The sequence below is a fragment of the Lactuca saligna genome, chromosome 5 (genome assembly GCF_052625555.1).
Source record: "Lactuca saligna cultivar CGN05327 chromosome 5, ASM5262555v1, whole genome shotgun sequence".
Classification (NCBI taxonomy): Eukaryota; Viridiplantae; Streptophyta; class Magnoliopsida; order Asterales; family Asteraceae; genus Lactuca; species Lactuca saligna.
In genome coordinates this window covers 264166343-264180942 of record NC_136421.1, presented here as the reverse complement: position 1 = coordinate 264180942, position 14600 = coordinate 264166343, and the positions used below count along the sequence as shown (strand labels likewise).

The following is a 14600-nucleotide window of genomic DNA, read 5'->3' as shown; positions in this document are numbered from 1 at the left end:
ATTCAGTTAGGCTTTTAATCCAATAACTTATTTGAACTAACACTTCATGAACTCTCACATAAGCTTAGTCCATTACTAATCAATCATGGATCATTAGTCCAAACTATATGTATCACTGATTTACATAATAGTCCTCGTTAATTTAATTAGTCTCTTTTGATCACTAAATTAATTCCAAATTAATTCTAGATCATCACCAATTAAATAATATGATTTCTCAATTAATATATTATTCTTATAATATGTTAACAATTCACAAATAACCTCTTTCTCAAATATATATATCCTATCAAATTGCTCTGGTGAAGGCAACCCAAATGGACCACGCTACTATCGAATCCGGTACATACCAATTATAGTCATGGGCTTAGACACCCAATCCAACAGTCTCCCACTTGGTTAAGTCAAATAACTATAACTGCCAATGAAACTTCAAAATCCGATTAGCAATTGTAGCTCTCAAAAGCCAATGTCAAACTATGACATGTCCTTAAGATAAAGGATAATATAATCCTATGTTCATCAAGATATCGTGTGGACAAATACATGGAACATAGTCATACTTGTTGTCTAGGTGTTTGTTTCCCGATTTCTGATTTGTTTGACATAGAACTTAATTGAACACATCAATTGAGTCCTGACCGGGCCCGACACATAAGTCAAAAAAATCATCGAGGGGCCCAAGATATCGCTTTTAATCCTCTTAGGATAAAAGGAACGGATAAAATTCGACTTATATGCTTGTACTTATTACTTGTTAAATTGCACACAACAACACGTTTTATAACACTAAGTTACTGATGCGTTTTTGTACTATCAATGCACAACCAACTCGTAATCAACAACTCATATATCTTTGTTTGAAGACTATATGATATTATTGTCTCACAATCACTCGTGATAAATTCCATGAAGTGATTCATGTGAGTGTGGGTTTAATCCAATACTCAAATCTTATTTTAGGAGCACTAATGAACTTTGTACCAAAAATTTGTTATGTCTAAATGCTTTAGACAATCTACAAGTTAATTCATGACATTCTTGCCTCAGTACCTACTTCCAAAGTATGATCGACTGAGCAAAATTTGAATAATCTTATTATTCTAGAAGTAAAATGAACCAATAGTAAACGATTAACACAAGATGGCAACTTTACTCATAAATAGAACTCCTTTTATATAATCATAAAATGTCAATTACATTTTATCTATTACAAGTTTCTAAATAGTTATCTAATCACTGAAATGAATATCGTCCTCCAATCCAATATTCCTAGCATGCTCCAAGTGCTTAACCCTATTCAATCCCTTTGTAAAGGGATCTATTGGGTTCTCTTCTGATAATACCCTCTTTACTACGAGTAGTCCTTGTTCTACCTGATGTCTTATGAAGTGATATTTTATGTCGATGTGCTTGGATCTACCATGATCACTTGCTTCCTTGGTTAAGGAAACCGCACTCTTGTTGTCACAAAAAATCTCCATAGGCTCCTTTATAGCATGTACAACTCCAAGGTCTCCGATGAAGTTCTTCATCCATATTGCCTCCTTCGACGCTTTGATTGCTGCTATGTACTCTGATCTACACGTTGAATCAACTAACATCTCCTGTTTGGAACTTTTCCATGATACTGATCCTCTATTTAAGGTAAATACCCAGCCCGACTGAGAGCGGATATTATATCTGTCGGTCTAAAAACTGGCGTCACTATACCCTATCACTCTCAAGTCATCACTCCCACGAAGGGTAAGGACCTAGTTCTTAATCCTAAACCGGTACTTAAGAATGTTCTTTTGTGGAAAACCCCTCTCCTCGCAATGAAAACAACACTATCACTCGGTCTATAGAAGAGATATCCAAAGGATTTCTTTTAGTAGCCAATGATAATACAATGCCCACTATGAGGTTTGAGGTTTTCATGATTCTCTCATCTTAAGAAAGCCTCACAACCCCAAACCTTGTTATGTGTTAATGAGGGAACCTTCCATGTCCACATTTCGTGAGGTATTTTGGCAACCTTCTTAGTTAGGACTAGATTAAGGAGATGTGCGGCAGTCTCTAAGGAATACCCCCGGAATGAGATAGGTAATGAAGCTCGACTCATCATGGAAAGAACCATGTCCAAAAAGGTTCGTCTGTGCCTATCAGCCACACCATTAAGATGTGGTGTCCTAGGCGATGTCAAATGTGAAACAATTCTACACTCCTTAAGATAGTCATGGAACTCGATACTAAGATATTCACCACCTTGATCGGTCCGAAGCATCTTTATCTTCCTGCCCAATTGATTTTTCACTTCTTGTTTAACCTCTTTGAACTTTTCAAATGTTTCTGAGTTATGCTTGATTAAGTAGACATATCCATATTTGATATAATCATCAGTAAAAGTCACATAGAAGCGGTTAGCATCCCTTGTGGTAGATCTAAAGGGCCCACACACATCGGTGTGTATGAGATCCAACAAACACTCACCTATTTCACAAGTACCAGTGAATGGTGACTTGGTCATCTTTCCAAGTAAACAGGATTTGCATGTATCATCTGAATTCAAGTCAAATGCCTCCAATACTCCATCCTTTTAGAGTTGGGCTATGCGCTTCTTGTTGACATGTCCAAGACGACAATGCAACAAGCATGCATTGTCCAAACCATTGGACGAATCAATATGCAATACATTATTTCCTAAGTTGTCTACAACCATCACTGTTTCATATATACCATTACAAGGCAACGCTTCAAAACAAAATTTACCATTATAAAAAAAATTAATAGAACCAATTTCATTATTAAATGAAAATCTAAAACCTTGTTTATACAAACCATGAAAAGAAATAATGTTTCTCGCCATATCTTACGAGTAGCAACAATTATTCAAATCTAATTCTAATCTACTACTAAGCAATAAAGAATAAACTCCAATCTTGGTGACAGGCGACATTTTCTTGTTCCCTATGATCAGGTTCATCTTCCCGTGCTCCACATCCCTACTTCCTTTTAGACCCTGCAAATCAGAACAAATCTGAAAACCACATCCTGTATCCAGGACCCAAGAATTAGAATGTGATGAGTTATTAGATAGAATAGTATAAATACCTGTGAAGGTGGGTTTTATCTTCCCATCCTTGATGTCTTGCAAGTATTTGGGGTTGCTTGGTTTCTAATGCCCTTTTTCATGACAGTAGAATCACTCTACTTCTTTTGGATTTGTAGAGGGAGTAGTAGAACCATCTTTGGTCCCACTAGAAGAGGATCCATCATAGGAATTTCCCTTGTGGCTTTTAGAAGGAGCCTTCATTTTCTTCCCTTTCCTATGTCCAATTTCCAGGATTGGGGCAACAACAGTATGAGTAGGTACAACATACTTGCCTTTTAAACTACTTTCAACAGTTCTCAGTACGCCTTAAAGCTTGCTTAGAGTGACTTACTCCTTGTTCATATGATAAGTCATTCTAAACTGATCACAACAAGGAGGCAAAGAGTGCAGGATAATGTCAATAGCCAATGCTTCATCGAAGTTGACATTTAACTTTAGGAAACAGTCCACAAACCTTTGCATTTTTTGTAAGTGGGTCGTGATGGACTCTCCATCCTTCATTTTTGTTGTTATCATGGATGCAATGATTTCATACATTTCCTGTCAAGCACTTCGATGGTACCTTTCCATCAAGTCTTGGTGCATCTCAAAAGGATAGTAGTCCTCATAGGACTTTTTGAGTTTAGCTATCATAGTGGCAAGCATGATTCACGACAACTTTGTTGCGTCCTTCTCATGAGCGCTATATTCAACAATTTCTTCAGGAGTAGCAGTAGCTTCCTCAGCCTCCTTTAGCTCTTTATTGAGGACATATTCCTTATCCTCGTAACGAGTGACCATCCGAATGTTTCGAATCCAGTTATTGAAATTCGACCCATTGAAAATCGCCCTCCCACATAAGTTCATGAGGGAAAAAGAGCCGGAAGGGTTGGAGCCAGCAGCGTTTAGGGTAAACATCTGAAAAAGAAAAGACAAGTTTCATTAGATAGATATTTCTTAATATAACACCCAAATGAAATATTAATTCTAGGACCCAAAACACAATATTTCACAATTTAGAAGAGGGATGGCGTAATCCAATTGCAAAATATTGGAAGGTACGTAAATGATGATTTACCAATTTCCACAATGAAAAACGAAATTAAGGATTAAGTTTTAAATGGATTGAAATTCCTATATTCTTTTGAGATTCAATGAACTTTTCAATGTCATGTTTAAATCTAGATTATGCCCTTCAAGTTTGTGACTAAGATACCAAGGATCACAAACAAGGTGTGAATAACCATGCAAATTTTCTTGGTACTCTCGTTGCCATTTATTACCTAATCAATGTGTCGGTTAACCAGACACACTCTATTGATCTATGATAAACATCAAGCTACCATTTGCCACCCTTGCTAGTCCAAGTTGGTATGCGGGTTAACCACACACGCTCCACAAACGACTTGGCAAGGTGCAAAGTGCAATTTCATGGAATAGCACCAATTTCACATTTTTCCTATAGTAACTAATATTGGGAATTTATAAAAACATTTAGTTACTTTTATAATTATCATTATACTTTTTAACGAGAATTAATGTCCTATCCTACCCATTCGGCTAACAAACCTCCACCAGTCAAGGAAGCGGTAGATAAGAGTGGACACCCATTCAATCGCCATTTAAGGAAATTTCCTTATACCCCCTTATAGACCAACTTCATGAATGAGGCCTACTAACGGTAAGACTGATTGTCTTATACATACATACATACATACATAGATACATACATACATACATACATACATATATATATATATATATATATATATATATATATATATATATATATGTATATATATATATATAAGTATTAATCCTTTAATATTATAATAGTATAATGGTTGAATTTTAAACTTTTAAAATTCTAGGCTTTAGAAATTAATGTTTCATAAATGAGCCTTTACAATTTCCAAAACTTGAGGGTACTTTTTGAAACTCTTCAAAACCTCTTGAATTTTAGAATTTAATGTTTCATAAATGAGACTTTTCAACTTCCATAACTTGAGGGAAAGTTTTGTAACTCTTCAAAACCAATTAGATCAAATTTAAACTAATAAAATAATCAAATAATTTATCATTTACCAATATGGCCTAATTTAACTCATATAGCATAATAATTTCAAATCAAATAATACAAATAATTAGCTTATCATATCAACTAGAAATTATCATAAAATTTGGACAATTATCTTTTGGTTGGGTGAGGATAATCACCACCATATCAGAAAAAATCGGATTTTATGATACAAAACAGTTTGTGGTAATGATCCTAATCCAATCCAGACAAAAAAAAACCCGAAAGTCTGCCAACAGAATGTCTAACTCATCGAGTCTGGTAATGGACTCTTCGAGTTCATCATGGACTCGTCGAATTCTTCATAAGGCTCGTCGAGTCCAACAGTCAGAGTGCAGTTTTCAATTTGCTTCAACTTTGAACAGTTAACAAATGCATCAATATAACAGAAAACACCCTAGGCTTCGATACCAGTGATAGGTTTTGAACACTATAACATTCCTATGGTGAACATACAATCCTAGATTCTTTGGATATAAATATTCTCAAGTTAACTAGCATACAAATTTGATAATTGAAACATAAAAAATTAAGATGATTACCTCTTTGTTGTAGCTTGTAGAACTTGGCTTTAAAAGAGCTAAGCACCTAAAATGTGATGCCTCAAATAAGTTACAAACACCAAGAACAATGGAGGACAATGAGAGATATCTTAGAGGCACCAAAAATCGGCTAGCTTCTTTTTAGAACACACTTGTATCCAAATTTAGGGCTTAGGGGTTACATTAATAGTGTAGAATCCCAAGGGTCACTTGTAAACCCTAATTCATTCACGTAGGCTTTTAATCCAATAACTCATTTAGACTAAAACTTCATGAACTCTCACATAATCTTAGTCTATTACTAATAAATGATGGATCATTAGCTCAAACTATATGTATTGTTGATTTACATATTCAGTCACCGTTAATTTAATTAGAATCTTTTGATCACTAAATTAATTCCAAATTAATTCTTGATCAATACCAATTAAATAATATAATTTCTTAATTAATATATTATTCTTATAATATATTAATAAATCACAAATAACCGCTTTCACAAATATCAATCCTATCAAATTGCTCCGGTGAAGACAACCCAAATGGACCATGCTACTATCGGGTCATGTACAAACCAATTATAGTTATGGGCTCAGATACCTAATCTAACAGTAAGAACCTTAGGATACTAAGAAGCAGGTAATGGTGGTAAATTGTGTGTGCGCTTTAGCCAGTCCCTAAATGCCATGCATGGACATAAAGCTTGCGGCTTTAAGTGGTTTGTCAGACGTAGAAGGCTAGATCAAGAGTTTGGGGCTTTAATCTTACTTAAAAGCATCTGAATGAGAGAAAGAGTTGAAGGAACTCGACGAGTTGGTTGGGGTTTACTCCGATATTCTGGACACTGTACAAACTCGACGAGTTGGTGAGACAACTTGGCAAGTTGACTAGAATTTTCCCAATTTTCTGAGAACAAAAGAAACTCAACAAGTCGCATAGATGCACTTGGCGAGTTGATTCAACAGTGACTGTTGACTTGAGTGTTGAATTTCATTGACTTTTTACGGTTTGGTCAAGTTGTGGACTTTGGGACCATGGAGAAGTAAAATGGTCTTCCACCTTTTCTGAGATTTAGTTGAGGAGTTAGCTTAAAATCTTTGGAGTTTTTAATATAAATTGTTAATTAGAGATGATTGCGATATATGTAGGTGGAGTCTAGACCGACAGTTTGAGTGTGAGACATACTTGCGTTACTTACTAGCTAAGTCTTCTCATTATACTTACCCGAGTGGTAATTACATTGCGACTAGAGGATCTTAGTGTGGTATCGACCGAAGGTTTTATGTACTTGTATTGAGATATGTGATATTATGCATTTTGTCTTCGTGATTTATGTTTTATATTATTCTATGCATTTATTGAGATAGGACCAGAGGATCCAAACTGAGTCGTGAGACCGGAGGGTCTTCACTGAGACATAGGACTGGAGGGTCCAACCCAAACCGTGAGACTAGAGGGTTTTCATTGAGACACGTGACCGGAGGGTCCTTATCGAGATATAGTCATGTGAGGCTAACTATTTTTGTATGGTATTTTGGGGAACTCACTAAGCTTTGTGCTTACAGTGTTGTGTGAAATGTGTTTCAGGTATATCTCAGGATCGTAGGAAGGCGTCGACATGATTGTACACACTAGCTTGTTGATTTATGATTTGAGGATTTTGGGATATGTGACAAACAAAATGTATGTTTGTATTTTGAAACATTTATAAATTGTATATTGTGTGGAGCTAAAAATGAAAATTTTATTTGAAAATTTAGAGTGTTACAAAACCTGATGGTAATTCAAGAAAATCTCATTAGGAAGTAGTCAAGTGGATCACGCGACACTTGAAGGGAATGTTTCATGTTTGTTTGGTGTAATGGTGCTAACATACAACATAGTGAATTGGTTGGATGCATAGACTTAGACCATGGAGGTGATCTAGTGATAAGAAGATCATTGAAGTATGTTCATGTTGGAGTCTTGTTTTGACAAAGCCTTCTAATGAAGCTTTCTAACAGGGCATTTGAAAGCACTAGTGTCCGTAAAAAGCATTGGGGTACTCTATTTGGTGCAAATGTGTTCTCCAAAGTCAAGAATAGAAGATTCTAGAAACAACTGTATGGAAACTTGTGATTGGTTGCCACCTTTCATGGACGAATGTACTGATTAGCTTGGCCCATTAAAGTATTAGGTCTGATCTTTAGTCCATCAATAGGGATGTTTGCTAGTTATTTATTGACAAATTGAATTCTAGTTAATAGGTCGAATCTTAGTTGAATTGTACTTGTAATCTTTGTTTGAGAACTCTTGAATAAGAATACTCCATCGTGCCTATGGACGTAGGTCACCTAAACCAAACCATTTAAATATTGTGTCTTTGTATGTGTGTGGTTTCGTGAGTTATCCTCTTCACTTCCTAAGATATTCCTTTTCTGATGTAAAAAGTTGTTAATCCGTAGGAAACGTATCACAAATATTCATGAGAAAATTTTCACTAATTACTCGTTATAAATTTGTCGCTAAAACAATTTTGTGAGATATATATCGGTATATCTTTGTCGCTAATCACTAAAATATTACCATCGATGTTTTGGAATTCATGGTAAATATTTTGTATTGGATTCCTTCACTAAATTTGTTAAATTTAGTATGTAAACTACGGAAGAACCCCGCTTTGCGGGGTTCGAAATGCCAAAGAATTGGAAAAAAACAGGAATGCTATGTAAAGAAATTTACATCATTTTCACTGAATTTACCCACATTACAAATCCTCTCAAAATTTCTACTTTCTTTAATGTTTCAAGGACCATATAAATGGCAATGAAACTGAGATGGATGCAACTTTAGATAGAGAAACCTAACCTATAAATCAATTTCAAATGCGAACGTGCTTTTCTAAGTTATTTTTTGCACATACAACATCAACCATTAGTGAAAATTCCATGTAGACTTATCATATGAAAAGTAAAACAATACAAAAGTATCTTTTTGGATTAGAGAAAGAAGGGCAGATACTGTTACTTTCAATCTAATATTTTTGTTTTTCAAGGTTGGAAAGAGATTGCAGCATATTAGCTTTAAAGAGCCTAGTAAACCTTCTAGTTGTTATGCTTTAGTTCTCGTTTTATTTCATCAACAATAGATATACATATATATATATATATATATATATATATATATATATATATATATATATATATATATATATATATACACACACACACACACACACACACAAATACTAATACTATTACTCATTTGCTGCATATTTTCAACATATGATATGAGATGACGAACAGAATGAATGAATGAGAATGAGCTTCCCAAAATGCAGGCAACGCACATAACCTTCTCCATGGTCCTCCATCAGCACCCCTCATTTCCAAATATCTTTTAACTCTCACCTGTTCAATCACCAATAAATCCTATTCCAATATTATATTATATCACAAAACAATAGATTTATATATATATATATATATATATATATATATATATATATATATATATATATATATATAACTTTGATATGTGCATATCTCTTCACATAATTATACATCATATCTTAATACTTTTAATTACTTTTATGCCCTTAATAGAATAAAAGGTACTTAATTTGGTATGAATTGTATTTTAGGGATAAAAGATATGCTTGGAGCAAAAAGGAAGCTGGAATCTGGATACCGTAAGTTTGAACCAATGTTTAGAAAATGAAGAAAAAATACACTCAGCACGTCGTGGTGGTCCTTACACGACGTGGTGACCTGAAGATTCCTAATTGATTTCGAAGACTTGTGGAACATGGGATTAATACAAAGACCACGTTGTGGTGCTATGAATTCAGGAAAAGTATAAGTGCAACTAATTCTTCTATGAATGGGAGACTTTTTGGCTGAAGTTTCTGAAAAATTTCAAAGACCAAAGAGCAAAACTAAGGCTTGGAAGTGAGATACTAATTGAAGCATAGGAATTGACGACGTCAAGGCAATAATACTTCTCATTATGATTTTCTCTTTAGTTTAATCATGGCTATGCTATTGAATTTCGTTTTTATATCTTTAATTGCTGAAATCATGAGCTAAATCTCATGACTTTCATTTAGCCTAGGACTATTTGCTAAATTATGAGTTCATTTATGGATTGGAATTAGTTTATATTGGTTATTTTTTGATCTAGCTTGTTAAAGAACCTCACATACTTTTGATAGCTACTTCTCTTTAGTTATTGCTGAATTTAATAAAGTTGTCATGACCATTTTTCTTAGTTAAATTTGAATCTTATAATCTTGTGACGAACAAAATTGTAGGACTAGATTTTTGATTGAAACCTAGGGTTAAGTAGGAAAGTGGGTAAAAAATGTAGGAGATAATATACGATGACAAATCATATATAGAATTGATTCAAACGACCAATTTGATCAATTAATTATAAGTCTAATCAACTCGAACCGAACACTAGTAAACTTGTTAATTTGTCCGCCTGATTACCATATGAATGAGCTTGTTTTCTAAAGGATTAAAGGAGTGAACGCGAAGTTGGTCATTATAGGAATCGGTAACCAATTAAACTATAATCCATTGCACTTACAAGAATCAACGATAATAACAAATAAAGCTGAAGCTAACCAAAAGTACCTTAATTACATTGGTTAATTAATCTTCGTGTTCCTTGCTTATTTTAGTGTTAGCTTAATTAGTTAATATTTAGTTAATTTGGTAAATCAAGTTTCTAGTCTTGCAAAACTAGAGAAAAAATCATTTTCCATTTTTTTAGTAATTAATTGGTAGTATATAAAAATGAGCTAAAACACTGTTTCTTGTGTTCGATACTTGTCTAGTGTGCTATACAATCTTTAACAAGGTACACTGCCTTAGGAAATAATTAGTCACGTTAGTAGGATTAACTAGTGCTTATTAAATTTTGCATCAAGTTTTTGGCACCGTTACTGGGGAACGGGTCAGTTATAGTTACTTTAAATCTGCTATTTTATTAAGAATTTTTCTGTTTAATTGCTTTTAATTTTTCGTTTTAGGTCTTTCTTATTTTTGACTCACCACGTTGTGGTAATTATCACCAGGCCCTGGTGTCGTAATAATAAACCTTTATTTTCCATTTTATTGTTCTTTTTACGCGTTTTTTTTTTGTTTCTTTGCATAAGTTTATGACCAGAGTATCCTGCACACCTTTAATTCCACCATTTGAAGACCCAGAGTCCGCTTTTCGTAAACACACGGACAAACCCAAAAAACATTCAAACACACATAAGAAGTCACCCTTCAAGAGTCTCAAATCGGTTTTTAAGAAGAAGGGAAAGCAAGTGGGAGAATCCAACAATTCAACAAAAGACGAAGGCACTTACCAATCACAAATGCAAGAAAGCGATAACGAATCAAGAAAAATGTAGCAATCAAGAAAATGAACACGACAACACCATGGCGGACATTGCTCACATTTCCATGGAGGCGTACAAAAAGAGAATTCGTGATGATACCAGATTGGGCCTTGTGCAACCCACCATACTTGCCACTGCCACATTTGAACTCAAGGGGCACATCCTTGCTGCACTAAAAGATATTCATTTCTCCGGAAAGGATCATTAAGATGCTTACAAGCATCTTGATGAAGTGAACGAAATCGCCGACTACTTTAATATTCCAAATGCTCCACGAGAAACGGTGTTGTTGAGGATGCTCCTTGTCACTTTCAAGGGAGCTACCAAGGATTGGCTAAATGCGCTACCACCGGGAGCGATAACTACATGGGCACAAATGTGTGAAGGGTTTTTTTTAACAATTTTGCCCACCGTCTAAGGTCACTAAGTTAAAAAAAAAGTCCATTTCTAACTTTAAACAACAAATGGGGGAGTCGTTGTATGAAGCATGGGAACGCTACAAGGGTCAACTTCGAAATTGCCCTAAAAATGACCTAAATATGCAATAAGAAGTTTCTATCTTTTACAAGGGGTGAACGTCACAACAAGGCAACTCCTTGACTCTCAAGGTCCCTTAATGAAGAAAAATCCTGTGGAAATCATGGGGCTCATTGAAGAATTCTCTAAACATTCTAGAGAATATCATAACCCGCAAAATGATATAACAAGAGGATCGGTTAATGCTGCTTCGGAAGACATGTCAGTTGTTTTGGCAATGTTGCAAAACATGGATAGGAGGATGAATAAGATGGATCAAACAATCCATGCAATGATATTTGGGTGTGAAAACAGTAACGGGCTACATTTGACAAAAGACTATGATCTTGAGGAAAATGGAAATCGAAAGGTTCAAGCACTCTGCTCGAGTTGTGATCGATTTGATGAAGATTAGAGAAGAAGTAGTCACTTTTGGAGTGAATAGATACATTCAACATTCAAGAACAAGTGATGGCATGGCTTTCTCATTGGATGTTATTGATGATGTACTTGAAAAAGACCTACAAGGGTGGAAAGAAAAAAGACCAAGGGATATACGGTGCTAGGAGAAGGTAACTTTGATGTCGAGCTTGATATACAAGAATTCTAGAAGCTATTGGAGGAAAGCGAGTACAATGAATTGAAAAAGGAGATAGAAGAAACAACACGACGTGGCAATGTCAACACGTTGTGGTCAACATTTTTTCCATGATCTGATATTAAAAGATGCGATAACACGACTTGGAAGGATGCCCATATCGTGGTGACTAACAAAAAGCCAAAAAATGAGCTGAAGATTTTTCCCGAACATTTGGAGTATGCGATTTTGGAAGAAGGACAACAAAAGCCAGTTATTATAGCATCCAATCTAACCAAACATGAAAAGGAAAGCCTATTTGAAGTATTGAAGAAAAGACAAAGCACAATAGCATGGAAGATAACCGATATCAAGGGAATTAGTCCCACCTATTGTTCACATAAGATCAATCTAAAAGAAGGAGCTAAGCCCATAGTACAATGTCAGAGAAGGATCAACCCAAAAATGTAAGAAGTAGTGAAAAAAGAAGTGTTCAAACTTTTAGATGCTGACATCATATATTCAATATCCGATAGCCCGTGGGTAAGTCTGGTACACGTAGTGCCAAAGAAAAGAGGAATTACAGTGGTTACCAACGAAGACAATGAGTTAATCCCAACAAAAATGGTAACCGGGTGGCGCGTTTGCATCGACAATCGAAAGCTTAATGATCTTACATGCAAAGATCACTTTCCTTTACCATTTAACAATCAAATGCTTGAAAGGCTATCTGATCATATTTACTATTGTTTTCTATATGGTTTTTCAGGGTATTTTCAAATTCCAATTGACCCACAAGACCAAGAAAAGACCACTTTCACTTGCCCAAGTGGGACTTTAGCATATTGACGCATGCCATAGGAGTTATGCAACACACCAGCTACTTACCAAAGGTGCATCATGGCTATATTCCATGACATGATCGAGAAATTTATAGAGGTTCTTATGGATGACTTCTCGGCTTTTGGGTCCTCTTTAGAAGATTGTTTGTCCAATTTAGACCTAATGCTAGCAAGATGTGAGAAGACCAACCTAGTCCTAAATTGGGAGAAGTGTGACTTCATGGTAAGGGAAGGAATTGTGTTAGAACACAAAGTCTCAAAATTAGGGATAGAGGTGGATCGAGCAAAAGTTGACACAATAGCTAAATTACCACATTCGAATAATGTAAAAGGAGTGAGGAGCTTTCAAGGCCATAGAAAATTCTACCGCTGATTCATCAAGGATTTTTTGAAGATTACAAGGACATTGACTCATTCTTTTGAAGGATGCCTCGTTTGACTTTTTTGAGGAATGTCATGAAGCCTTTCAATTATTGAAGGAAAGGTTGACTAGTACCCCTATTATGATATCCCCGAATTGGAGTCTTCCTTTTAAGCTAATATGCGATGCTCGTGATTATGCAGTGGGAGCTGGTTTGGGAAAAAGTGTTGACAACCATTTTCAACCTATTTATTAGGCAAGAAAAACTTTAAACCCGACTCAAGAAAAATACACTACAACAGAGAAGGAGCAGCTCGCGGTGCTTTATGGTTTTGATAAATTCCGTCCATATTTAGTTTTTTCCATGACAATTGTTTTACCGACCATTATGCCCTTAAGTATCTCTCTGCTAAACAGGATGCTAAACCAATACTGATACATTGGGTATTGATTTTACAAGAATTTGACATTGAAATTAGAGATAAAAAAAAGGAATGGAGAACGTGGTTACCGATCACGTATTAAGACTTGAAAACCCGAATTTAGAAGAAAACAAGATTGGAGATGATTTTCCCAAGGAATATCTTATGGTTATAGCAGAAGAAGTACCTTGGTATGTAGACGTAGCTAAATATTTATCAAGTGATTATCTTCCAAAATACTTGACATGTCAACAAAAGAAGAAACTATTTTCTAAAGTCAAATATTACATTTAGGATGAGCCATACCTCTTTCGAAGTTGCGCCGACAGAATAATAAGAAGATGTGTGTTTGGGAAAGAAAGTCTTGAAATCTTGAAGCATTGCCATAACGGGCCCACTGAAGAACACCATGGAGCACAATACACGAAGAAAAAGGTCTTTAATATTGGGTTTTACTGGCCCACTATTTTCAAGGATGCTACTAAATTTTTTAAAGAGTGTGATTCTTGTCAGAGATCGGGAAAAATTTCATCCCCAAGCGAGATGCCCCAAAATAGCATCCAAGTTTGTGAGATATTCGATGTTTAGGGAATTGACTTCATGGGACATTTTCCAATTTCAAAAGGGAATAAGTATATATTAGTGGCAGTTGACGACATTTCTAAATGGGTGGAGGCACAAGCATTACCTACTAAGGTTGCTCGAGTAGTGGTTCGTTTTCTTAAAAAGCTATTCTCAAGATTTGGCATCCCAAAGGCTCTTATTAGTGATCGAGGTACTTGCTTCGCAAATGATCAATTAGCTAAGGTGTTA

At 35.2% G+C, this 14600-nt stretch overlaps 1 non-coding gene and 1 pseudogene across 1 annotated transcript; both read right to left on the bottom strand.

Annotated features, from left to right (window-relative positions):
• Positions 1–3742: 3742 nt before the first annotated feature.
• The window catches only part of LOC145046618 (glutamate--cysteine ligase, chloroplastic-like), a 38167-nt pseudogene continuing 27309 nt past the window's right edge, over positions 3743–14600 (bottom strand).
• LOC144999136 (small nucleolar RNA R71) lies at positions 11495–11604 on the bottom strand. The gene has a single exon (XR_013660657.1). It is a non-coding gene; the product is annotated as a small nucleolar RNA R71 (small nucleolar RNA).